The sequence below is a fragment of the Pleurodeles waltl genome, chromosome 4_1 (genome assembly GCF_031143425.1).
Source record: "Pleurodeles waltl isolate 20211129_DDA chromosome 4_1, aPleWal1.hap1.20221129, whole genome shotgun sequence".
NCBI lineage: Eukaryota > Metazoa > Chordata > Amphibia > Caudata > Salamandridae > Pleurodeles > Pleurodeles waltl.
The window spans coordinates 37,426,377-37,438,332 of record NC_090442.1 but is presented as its reverse complement, the minus strand read 5'-3'; the positions used below and the strand labels follow the sequence as shown (position 1 = coordinate 37,438,332).

The following is an 11,956-nucleotide window of genomic DNA, read 5'->3' as shown; positions in this document are numbered from 1 at the left end:
TTATTAGTCTCAATAGCAATAAGCACATCAAAACCACTATTATTTGGCTATCAGAAAACAGCTTAATCAATGTATAGATTATGATCATTAGAACTTAAACCCATCATTAATATGAATCAACATAGCAGAGTCTCCTTAGTACATGATTCAAGAAAGCAAAAATCCATTCATTTGTCTATTTGCGTCAGATATTAGTGAACACCTTAACTAACCTCGAATTAGCATTAGCATGTTGGGCTTCATGCAAAACATTTAGTGAACACGAATTTTGAAAACATCTAAACTAAGGCCTCTATCAAAAGAGCAGTTGGTACCTAGAAAGAAAAGGCAAACAGACAAATTTACAATTTGCATCAGATAGTGACAAATCCAACGGATCAGCAAGCAGCGTCAGTCTTCGTCCTCAGGACATCAGTTCATCGGCATCAGGCAGAGCAGCACGGGGCAAAGTCTCAAGACAGCATAGCTAAGAACAGATTACTTCCCCCATATGGAGGAGAAGATAAAATCGGGCAAAGATGGGTAGAGGATGATTTGCAAAGGGCAAACTAAACTAAGTATGATAACTGGCAAAAGTCTTTAGCAAAGGAATACGTGGTAATTGCAAAACTCTCTTTAGAAAAGGACGAAGGGCAAATGTCAAGTGGCAAAAATGTTGAGTGAAGAAGTGTCTCTTCTCCTTGGGTCACGCCGTTAAATCAAAACTGTCTAACTGTTCCCTAATTCCGTTTGGGTAATTTTTGGTGCATTAGTATCTCCGTCCAATCGCAAGGTAAGTCCCCTACTAGAATTTTCCTCAATTTGCGGTTCTCATGTCACTCATTGGTCCAGTTTATTGACTTCTTCAACGGTTGGAATGTCAGGTAGGAAAAGTTACACTTCAAGCTGCAGTCAGTGTCTTTATTGTCTTCTTCCTGGGAAGTTAACCTTTGTGACTCTTATGAATTACTCTGTTGCGTCCAGCAAGAACATCGCCTTGAGCAAGTCGGTTCTCATGAGAAAGAATTTACTACGGTTACACACACACATAGCTTCTGGAAAAGTACAGCTTTGTGTCCTTGAGCAAAACAGCACAATATACGTTAGAAAAAGCAATTTCAAATATGAGGCCAGGCAGCTAGGCCCAAGCCCTTGTTAACTTAAACCCATTTTAATTAATAAAGCAATTCTTAGAATATAACCTAAAATATGATATATTAGTACAAATTTCAAACATTAGTGCATAACATTTCATCATTAATAATTATTTTCATTCGTCTTCGTGTACATTGATAGCCACTCCCCGTGGGTACATTTTGGACGTGTGCATTATTTCTCTATGTTAACACATTTCTATACAGCTTTATCACACATTATATTTCAAGCTTCGTAGTAATATTGCTTTTAAAACTACACACTCCAACAATTACACACCCTGATCTGTCAGAGTAGTGCCCTATCCATTGGGGCATTTTGGGTCATCTGCAAAACTGAGTTCCAAAATCATCCTTTCAACTCAGTTCATGGCCACATACAGTATTTCTGCAGTCATCCGTTTCACTTTTCTGTTTTTAACTAAACTGACCATTTTAAACCTCCGCCACCCACCACTTCAATGTTACAGTTTTTATGTTATCATAGGGCCTTGGAACTTTTGGCAAGTGGACAGAAGCAGTCAGAGCACCACATCACAATACATACTCCTTTCCCTGATACCTTTCACTACAAAGTCCTCTTGGAAAAAGAGTTAACCGGTCCTTGCTCTCAGACAGACACAGAAAGCCTATCACCACCTCTACGAACATATTTCAACCAAACCAATATATATCATTCAAACAATTATGCCTCTGTATCAATATAACTACAACTCGAGACAGAAAGGAATTTACAAAACAATCTGCCCATTTGAATAACCAGCATGGTTTTAAGGACGTACAAATTGGAATGTGACAATTTCAGAGTTCCTCATTCATAAGAAGTCTGTGAGATAGTATCTCAGAAAGATCTCAAGTTAATAGCAAAAATGGTTGTAAGGGTGATTTATACCACACAATTGCAACTAGGTGCCTCAATCTGCAAGAGACCAGTCCTTGACAGATTACACAACTGGGGCAACCGCAAAGGCAGCAATTGTGTCAATCCTTTATGATTCTTCTCCAGTACTAAACTTTTTCTGAGGGCCAATTTGCATTATTCCTGGAGAAAATCATAGAGCTTCTTATGCACGCACACACACTCCCTGCACTGCATCTACCCACAGTTCTGTTCAGAATGATTGTGCTGTGTCATACTGTTGCATACGTATTGCATATCCGTGGCATTTATGAAGAGGTACTTTGGTATGGCAGAAAGACAGAAAAGTAGCAATGCTGAAGGCATAACGTGACTGATTGTGCAGTTTGTATTGGGCTTTCTTAATGAGTGAGAGTGAAAGGAGTATTGTAAGAGTGTGCCTCCAGTTTGTATGTAAAGATAAGTTGGGTGCTGTGAGAAAAAGACTCAACCATGAAGGGACTCGAACCCTCAATCTTCTGATTTCAAGTCAGACGCCTTATCCATTAGGCCACATGGTCACTGACAGAACTAAACTTGGGTGTTTGGGGTTAGGTGGTATGAATGGATGTGGAACATATCAATTACAGTTGCGCAGGTCAGGATCCCATACCGTTCTTCATCTTCTTTCCATCAAAGGAGTTTTTTCAAACAATATCTTGATAATTTCCAAAGTTTCATATCTTATGATGTGCTTTTTTGCCGTTAATCCTCCTTTCTTCTTTTATTGAATACTCTGTGTTATGCTGCAATGGTATTTTGGGATTATTTGAAAAAAATATGAAACTGCTTTGACAGTAGTTCAGACTTCCCATTTCTTGACTTGCTAATTTGCTCCCTGAATTAGCTTACAGAAGTGACATGAACAGGGCCTTGACCTAAGCACGTACCTGAAGGCCTGTCACCACCTCTAGAAATAAAATTCACAGCAGCTCAAAACAATCATTTTGAAAGAGAATATTTCAAGTGAGTCCAAGTTTAATTTCAATAAAGAAAGCTGTATAAAATGACACGCTGCACATTTGGGTAACCAGCATGACTCTTTTCAGTGAAGAAGTGGAATGGTTCTGTTGCAATATACTATCACCCTGGCAAGCTGCTACGAGGAAGACTAAACAATATGATTAGGTTTCAGCAAAAATGTATTAGTTCAGGGTGTGCACCTCAGATAGACTTAAACTTACACACCCTGGTCTGTGAGAGTAGTGCCCTATCCATTGCGGCATTGAGGGAAATCTGCAAGACAGAGTTCCAAAATCATCCTTTCAACTCAGTTCCCTATCCATTGCGGATATCAAGTGAGGGTTAGACATATAGGTGACTTATAGGTTACTTATGTGCAGTGTAAAATGGCTGTGAAATAACGTGGACGTTATTTCACTCATGCTGCAGTGGCAGTCCTGTGTAAGAATTGTCTGAGCTCCCTATGGGTGGCAAAGGAAATGCTGCACCCCATAGGGATCTCCTGGAACCCCAATACCCTGGGTACCTAGGTACCATATACAAGGAAATTATAAGGGTGTTCCAGTATGCCAATGAGAATTGGTAAAATTAGTCACTAGCCTGCAGTGACAATTTTAAAAGCAGAGAGAGCATAAACACTACAGTTAGGAACCACACAGGGAACACATATAGGCCACTGGCTAGCAGGATTCCAGTGACATATGTCAAACACACTGACAACATAGGGTTTCCACTATGAGCACTGGGCCCTGGCTAACAGGATCCCAGTGAGACAGTAAAAAACACCCTGACATCTACTCACAAACAGGCCAAAAGTGGGGGTAACAAGGCTAGATAGAGGCTACCTTCCTATAACCTTCTCCCTTGAACAGGTAAGGCGATCGTCCGACAGGGAAGGGGGGTAGGAGGGTGGGTGGTGTTGTGTGTGAGTGTGTGGTGTATGCGTGGTTGTATGCGTGTGAGTCAATGCATGTATGAATGTTGAAGTGAGTGCATGTCTGCATGACAGTGCGTATGTGTGTTTGGATGTCTGTGTGTATGTATGCCTGAATGCGTGTGAGTATGTATGAGTGAATGCGTGTATGGATGAGTGTGTGCGTGAATGTGGGTGTGGGGGGGTGTGAATGGATCGGAGGAGGGGTATGTGTTTGCATTGGGAGGAGGGTGACTTTGGATGGGGGAGTGGGTGGGAGGGCGTTAGGTGGTTGCTGGGAGGGTGGGGGAGCCGTCTACCAGTGACAGGGAAGGAATCCCCTGTCACCAGTAGGCCCTACTGCCATGGTTTTTGTGGTGTTGCTAAACCATGGAATATATGGCGGTAGGCCGGCTCATAATACCGCCGGCGGTACTCTGTGGGCTGCCGGATCGGAGATGAACAATACTGTCAGGGTCAAAATGAGGGCCTCAATATGGCTTGCGGGTTCCTACTGGCGGGGCGGTGCATGTGGTAGCAGTGCCAGGACACCACCGTCCGCCAGCATGGCTACTGACGGATTTCTGCCCTAAGTGTGGCGGAAGTCCGACAGTGTCCATAATCTGGCTGACAGATAGCAGTATGTTGGCGCCCATGGCATCGATGCCATAATGACCTCTTCAGTCTTTAAAAAAAAAAAAAAAAGGTACTTTATTATGGTAACACCAAAATACTATAGAGACAATACTTCCTTAGGAGGTAAGTAATACACAAGATATGTACACTATTTGTCAGAAATAGGCATATGAACAGTTAGTACAAAACAGTGTAAAACACAATAGAGAATAGTGACCCTAGGGGGAGCACAAACCATATACTAAAAAAAATGGAATGCGAGAGTTGGACCCCCACCTAGGAAAGTGGAGTGGGTAGGGGGACCCCAGGGGTTCCAGAAAAGCACAAAGGTAAGTACCACAACACTCCCCAGCAACCAGGATAGTAGGAGTAAATCACTAGAATTTCCCCAAAACACCCACTAAGAAGAAAAGAAGAGAATTGCAAAACCCAGAGATGACTGCATAAAACCAACAGTGGATTATGGAAGAGGAAGACCTGTGGAAAGAGGGGACCAAGTCCAGAGGACACAGCAAAGTTCAGTGGGGAGTCGGATCCGAGTTCCTGGAGGATGCAGGTGATGTGCCACGCCGGAAGGAAGATTGCAGTCGGGTTTGCGTGTTTGGATTCCACCAACAAGCCTTGGCACAGGCAAAACTTGCGGTTTCACGGACAGTGGTGCTGTCGTGGACCAGCAAGGCCCAGGAGGACTCAACACAAGGAGGGGGAGCCAGAGGGGCCCTCAGATGCAGGGAGGTGCTTCCTTCACTTCAAGGAAGATTTCTTCTTCTTTCCTGTGCAGACTGAAGACGGGCTGTCCTAAGAGGATGCACGACCTGGGAAATGTTGCAGAAGCTGGAAGGAGCCGTGGAAACAATGTTGCAGGCAAAGTCTTCGTCTTTAATTGTCGGGTCCTGGAGAGTCCAGATGCAGTTACTTTTGTCAGACGCCAAAGTGGAGGTTGCAGAGGAATCCTGCTGGAATCTTGCAAGTGTAATCCGAGGAACCACCCAAAAGAGAGACCTTAAATAGCCATAAAAAGGGGATTGGTCGCCTAGCTGGATTACCACCTATCAGAAGGGGGCTCTGAGGTCACCTTCCTGTCCTGGCTGCTCAGATTCTCCCAGAGTTCCCTGCTAACCTTGGATTCAAGATTGCAAAACCCAGGGACCCTCTGGAAGAGCTCTGGGCACCACGCCTTGGGTGGTGATGGGCAAGGGAGTGGTCACTACCATTTCCATTGTCCAGTTTCACGCCAGAGCAGGGACTGGAGGTCCCTGAACCGGTATAGACTGGTTCATGCAAGGAGGCCACCAAATGTGCCCTTCAAAGCATACCAGTGGCTTCGGGAGGCTACCCCTCCCAAGCCCAGTAACACCTATTTCCAAAGGGAGAGGGTGTTACACCCCTCTCCCAAAAGAAATCCTTTGTTCTCCCTTCCTGGGCTTGAGCTGCTCAAGCAACAGGAGGGCAGAAACCTGTCTGTGAGGTGGCGCAGCTGGGGCTGCCTGGAAAACCTCAGAAGGCTGTAGGAGCAATGCTGGGGTCCTCTAAGGAGCCCTCAGAGTGCATGGAATCATACAACCAATACTTTCAAAAGTATTGGGGTATGATTCCAGCATGTTTGATACCACACATGCCTACAATCGGAGCTACCGTTATGTAGCTGGACATAGGTAGTGACCTATGTCCTATACACGCATAAAATGGCATCCCCGCACTCACAAAGTCCAGGAAAATGGTTCTGGAGTTTGTGGGGACCCTTATGCTAGTGCAGGGGTGCCCTCACACACAGGTACCTGCACTCTGCCCCCTGGGCTGAGAGGGCCTACCATAGAGGTGACTTGTAGTGAACTGGTGCAGCGACCTGTAGTGAAAACGGGTGTATGCACCCAGTTCGCGAAGACTGCAATTGCAGGCCTGCAGAACCCTGTGCATGGGCCTCCTATGGGTGGCAGAATAACTGCTCAAGCCCATAGGGATCCGGATGAGACACTTCTAAATCAACCGTGGGAGTGGCAGCAGGAGAGGGATGGGGCTCCTGTCCCTTTGTCCACCAAGATACTTCAGGGCCGATGACCCCACAGTAAATGCACCTTCAGAGAGGAATACTACAAGAACTGTCACTACTTAAACTGCACATGATTAAGGTATAACACCTAGTGCAGGAGGTCTTACTTTTATACAATACCTAAAGTACGCATGCAGGGTCACCCTCCTCTGGGCAGTCCTACTGTATCAATTATAGGATCGGCTTGAAGCCTCTAGCCATCTTAGTTGACTGGGTCCTTAGCCCCTCCCCTCCCCCCAGTTAAACAAATGCCATCTTACATACAAGACACAAAACACATGTTGAACATAATCAGAGCCTTAGCATTCAACCCAGAATGACAAGGAATGCTAATCCTTCACATAGATCGATCCCCTTACACCAAGATTCCACAAGAAGAGATCTTAAAGTTAATTGAATATTTGTTGCACAACTACATTTAGGCACAAAAAAGAGTGTCCAATTGTTTTGTGATTGAGAGAGCCCAACGTGCCCTCAACCTCAGAATCTCACCCAGAACTCCATGAAACCCCCCTTACTGCCCGGTTTCTGTACTAGAAAGAACATGTTACGAAACCAGGAAATATACCCTATTGTCTCCCTATGAGCAGAACTCTGCACGAAAGTGGAATCAACTCTGTTAGTGTTGCAGAACAATGAGATTGAGGAGAGGAAATCAGTGCATGAGATGATGCTGGATGGACCCCTTTGAGGCCAAGGCTTTGCAGCACGTCTGTGGACAAGGGTATGAGATGATGCTGGATGGACCCCTTGGCGACCAGAGCTTTATGGCATGGCTGTAGAGTCAGTGTATGAGATCAATCAATCAAACATTTATAGTGTGTGGTAAATGACCTGTGAGGGTCTTGAGGCGCTGGTGCTGTATGCTGCAGTGTGGAAGAATGATCATTCGAACATCCAGATCTTTAGTTCTCTTCTGAATAGCTGGAGTGATGTTCAGTCCTGAGGTGCAGGGAGAGGTTGTTCCATGCTGTGGCTGCAAGTTGCGAGGAGCATCCTCCAGTGTTGGCTCGACGGATACTTGGAGTGTCTGCGAGAAAGCGGGAAGCTGATTGGAGGTGTCTGGTCGGTTGGTGGAAGGTCATGCATTTGTTGGTGTATGCTGGTTCTTCATTGTGTAGAGCCTTGAAGGCCTGGGTTAGCATCTTGAACTGGCATCTCTTCTGAATCAGGAGCCAGTGTCGTTTTTTGAGATGGGGTGTGATGTGGATCCCTCTGCAGAGGTCGAGTCTTGCTGCTGAGTTCTGTATTGTCTGGAGTCTCTTCAGGAGGTATGATTTGATTCCTACGAAGAGCGTGTTTCTGTAGTCTAGTCTGCTGGTAATATGGGCTTATGTAACGTCCTTCTGGTGTCTGCTGGGAGCCACCTGCAGATCTTGTAGAATATGCAAAGGGTGTGGAAGCAAGCGGATGAAACTGTGTTGACTTGTTTCTTCATGAATAGCTTGCTATGCAGGATATAGCTGAGGTTGCAGGTGTGTTGTTGGGGTGGGTGGTGTGCTGAGCTCTGCAGGCCACCATGTGTCAGTCCATGGCGAGGTGTTGTTCCCAAAGATAAGGACATCGTTTTTTTCATTGTTGAGTTTGAGACAGTTGTCCTTCATTGAGTATGCTGCATTCATCATGCATTTGTGGAAGTTAGCTTTTGTGGGGGAGGGATCTTCAGGCAGTGAGCGGATGAGCTGTGTATTGTCAGCGTAAGAGATAATGTTGAGTTTGTGTGATCTGATGGTGATGGCCAGGGGGTCATGTAGTCATGAGATGATGCTGGATGGACCCCTTGGAGGCCAAGGCTTTGTGGCATGGCTGTAAAGTCAGTGTATGAGCTGCTGCTGGATGGACCCATTAGAGGTCACGCTTCACAGAACATCTGTAGAGTCAATGTGTTAGACTGGACAGCCTTAGGGTGGTCACCCCCAACTTTTTCCTTCCTCCCTCCACTTTTTTTACACTGTTTTTGCTAGTTTTAGGACTCTGCGTACTTTACCATTGCAAACCGGTGCTAAAGTGCATATGCTCTCTCCCTTAAAACCTGATAACATTGGCTCATACCCAATTGGCATATTTAATTTACTTATAAGTCCCTGGTAAAGTGTACTACATGTGCCCAGGGCCTGTAAATAAAATACTACTAGTGGGCCTGCAGCACTGATTGTGCCACCCACATAAGTAGCCCCTTAACCATGTCTCAGGCCTGCCATTGCAAGGCCTGTGGGTGCAGTTTCACTGCCACTTCGACATGGCATTTAAAAAGTACTTGCCAAGCCTTAAACTTCCCTTTTTCTACATACAAGTCACCCTTAAGGTAGGCGCTAGGTAACCCACAAGGCAGGGTGCTGTGTAGGTAAAAGGCAGGACATATACCTGTGTGTTTTATATGTCCTGTAAGTGGAAAACTCTTAATTCATTTTCCACTACTGTGAGGCCTGCTCCTTTCATAGGCTAGCATTAGGTCTGCCCCGATATACCGTTTGAGTAGTAGATTCTGATCAGAAAGAGGTAGACAGGTCATATTTAGTATGGCCAGAATAGTTATAGAAAATCCTGCTTATTGGTGTGGTTGGATTTTATGTGTCTATTTTAGAAATGCCACTTTTAGAAAGTGAGCCTTTCTCTGAACTTAAATCCTTCTGTGCCTTATAGTGTGTCTCCAATCCACGTCTGGGCCGGGCTGCTCCCTTGTGCATTTTACCAAGACAACCACAAACACAGGATACTCATTCACACCTGCATACTGAATGGGTCTTCCTGGGCTGGAAGGGTGGAGGGCCTGACACTTACATTTCAAAGGACTGTGGCCTGTCGTCACACAATGGACTGCCAAACCCCCTACTGGGACCCTGGCAGACAGGGTTGTACTGAAAGCAGACCTTGTGCACTTCAAAACCACTCTTTGAAGTCTCCCTCACTCCAAAGGCACTGTTGAGTATATAAACTGGGTTCCTGACCATACCAACTCAGACATTTCCTAGGACAGACTCCCTGAACCAGATCCTGAAAGCTGCTAAGAGGAGCAGCCTGGCTACCCAAATGACTCACCTGGACTGCTTTGCTGTAAAGGACTGCTGCCTTGCTGTTGCCCTGCTGCCTTGCTGGTCTCTGGCTCTGCTGAGAAGTGCTCTCCAAGGGCTTGGATTGAGCTTGCCTCCTGTTTCTGAAGTCTCAGGGCCAAAAGGAATTCATCACATCTCTTTGTGTGCCGAAAAATGGATGCACAGTCTACCGGAAACGACGCACAGCTTGCCTTGCGACAAGAAAATCACTGCACAGCCGAACCGGAGCGATGCAAGATCAACGCAGTGCCTGCATTGCGACCAAAAATTCTATGCACAGCTCTACCCGATCAACGCACAGCGGAGCAAGAGTGAGGCAGCCTGACTTCCTAAGTGAAGAATCGACGCAGCGCCTGCCGTGCGCCACAAAATTCAACACATCGCCATACCAGATGAACTCAATGCTGGTGACTTCGTCCTGCATGCCTAGGTTTTCCACGCATCGTTCCTGGGCGTCCAAAGAACCCTGCACCGCAGTGAGGACCCAAGACTCTGCATCGGAAATCGACGCAAAGCCCCTTGCAGCGTGGCAAAAAAACACGCAACGTCCGTGCCGCGTCGGAAAATCCAACGCACACCTTATTTTTTCACGCATCTCCTCCTCTGCGGTCTTCGTGCGTGATAATTTTTACGCAAACCAGGTATCTTGTGCAAACAAGAGACAACTGTTGATTTTTAAGATCTGAGACTCTTTTTATTCTTACCAAAAGTGATATTTCAACTTGTGCTTCTTGAATCTTTATCATTTTTACCTTAATTTAACTAGGTAAATATCTTATATTTTGCTAAACCTGTATGGTGTGTTTTTGTGGCGTTTTCACTGTTTTATTGCATGATTTATTCCACAAATACTTAAGACATTGCCTTCTAAGTTAAGCCTGACTGCTCAGTGCCAAGCTACCGAAGGGTGGGCACAGGATAATTTGGATTGTGTGTGACTTACCCTGACTAGGATTGTGGTCAGACTTGGACAAGGGTGTATACCTCTGCCAATTAAAGACCCAATTTCTAACACAGTGTATGCGAGTGCAAGGCTTTGAGGCACATCTGTAGAGTCAATGTATGAGATGATGCTGGATAGACCGCTTGGAGGCCAAGCTTTGCAGCACATCTGTAGAGTCACTGTATGGGATGATGCTGGATGAACCTCTTGGAGGCCAAGGCTTCACGGCATGTCTGTAAAGTTAGTGTATGAGTTGATGCTGGATGGACCCCTTGGAAGCCAAGGCTCTGTGGCACATCTGTAATTTGTATGAGGGGATGCTAAATAGACCCCCTGGAGGCCAAGGCTTTGAGGCATGTCTGTAGAGTAAGAGAATACGATGATGCTGGAAGGATGCCTTCAATAAATGTTCTTAGTGTTGCAGAAGAATGAGATTGGGGGAGCGGAATTGGCCACCCCTCTGCAGTGTAAAGTTTGGCATTATTGCACAGGGAGTGGCTGCTGGATTAACAGGGCTTCTGCCAAAAAATGTTTGTGGAAGTCCCTGAATAGGCAACGTTGAGGGTTTTGGAATAAAGACTTGGAAAAAAACCCAAGAAGAATAGTCTCTAAACCTATATTGCTGACTGCAAGAGTCCTTTTTGTTTTTAGAAACAGGTGAGACAGAACCGGGTGTCAGGAGAACAGTGTACTTCGCCTCTGTGGTGGGAGGACTCAGCTTAGATACTGATGGGCCATAACGCACCCAACTAACACCTGACTGAATTGCATAACCTGAAATATGGTATTAGTGGGGGGTAGTCCCTCTGATATATTCCGCAGTTATGCATCCCACATACTTTAGCCCAAGATACATAATATAATATTGCACGATAAGCAGGTCCCCTCGGAGAAGACGTCATGAAGAAATAACATTAAGATCCAGGAGTCTTGTGGGAGAAGAAGAGAAACACATGCACATGTGTATGAGAGTGCTGTTCAACACAATCCTGGAATTGACAGAAAAGAGCCCCTGTAGGAGATGAATGTCCTGGTGATGACCAGGCTATGACATTAATAACAGTCGGTGACAGGCGATTACAACAGCAGGATAAGATGGTCTTTTAATCGAACCTTAGTGGGTTGGGCTGTCTATAACATCAGTGTGATAACTAGGCATCCACATTCACTGTGTATGTGTAGCATGGATGAGATTGCTTACAAAGATGTAAGGTGGGGTGCCAACATTGGGTTCCTGCACCCTTCTCTAAGGCTATAAGCCGATCCTTGCAGCATATCAGGTGTCCCCTTTTAACATCAACATGCTCTGGACACCACTGCAGAGAAATGCATGCACCTCTGCTCCAGAAACCCTCCGCCGACCACAG

At 45.5% G+C, this 11,956-nt stretch overlaps 1 non-coding gene across 1 annotated transcript; it reads right to left on the bottom strand.

The window, feature by feature from the left end:
* Nucleotides 1–2,479: 2,479 nt before the first annotated feature.
* Nucleotides 2,480–2,552, bottom strand: TRNAS-UGA (transfer RNA serine (anticodon UGA)). Its single transcript has one exon. It is a non-coding gene; the product is annotated as a tRNA-Ser (tRNA).
* Nucleotides 2,553–11,956: the final 9,404 nt, after the last annotated feature.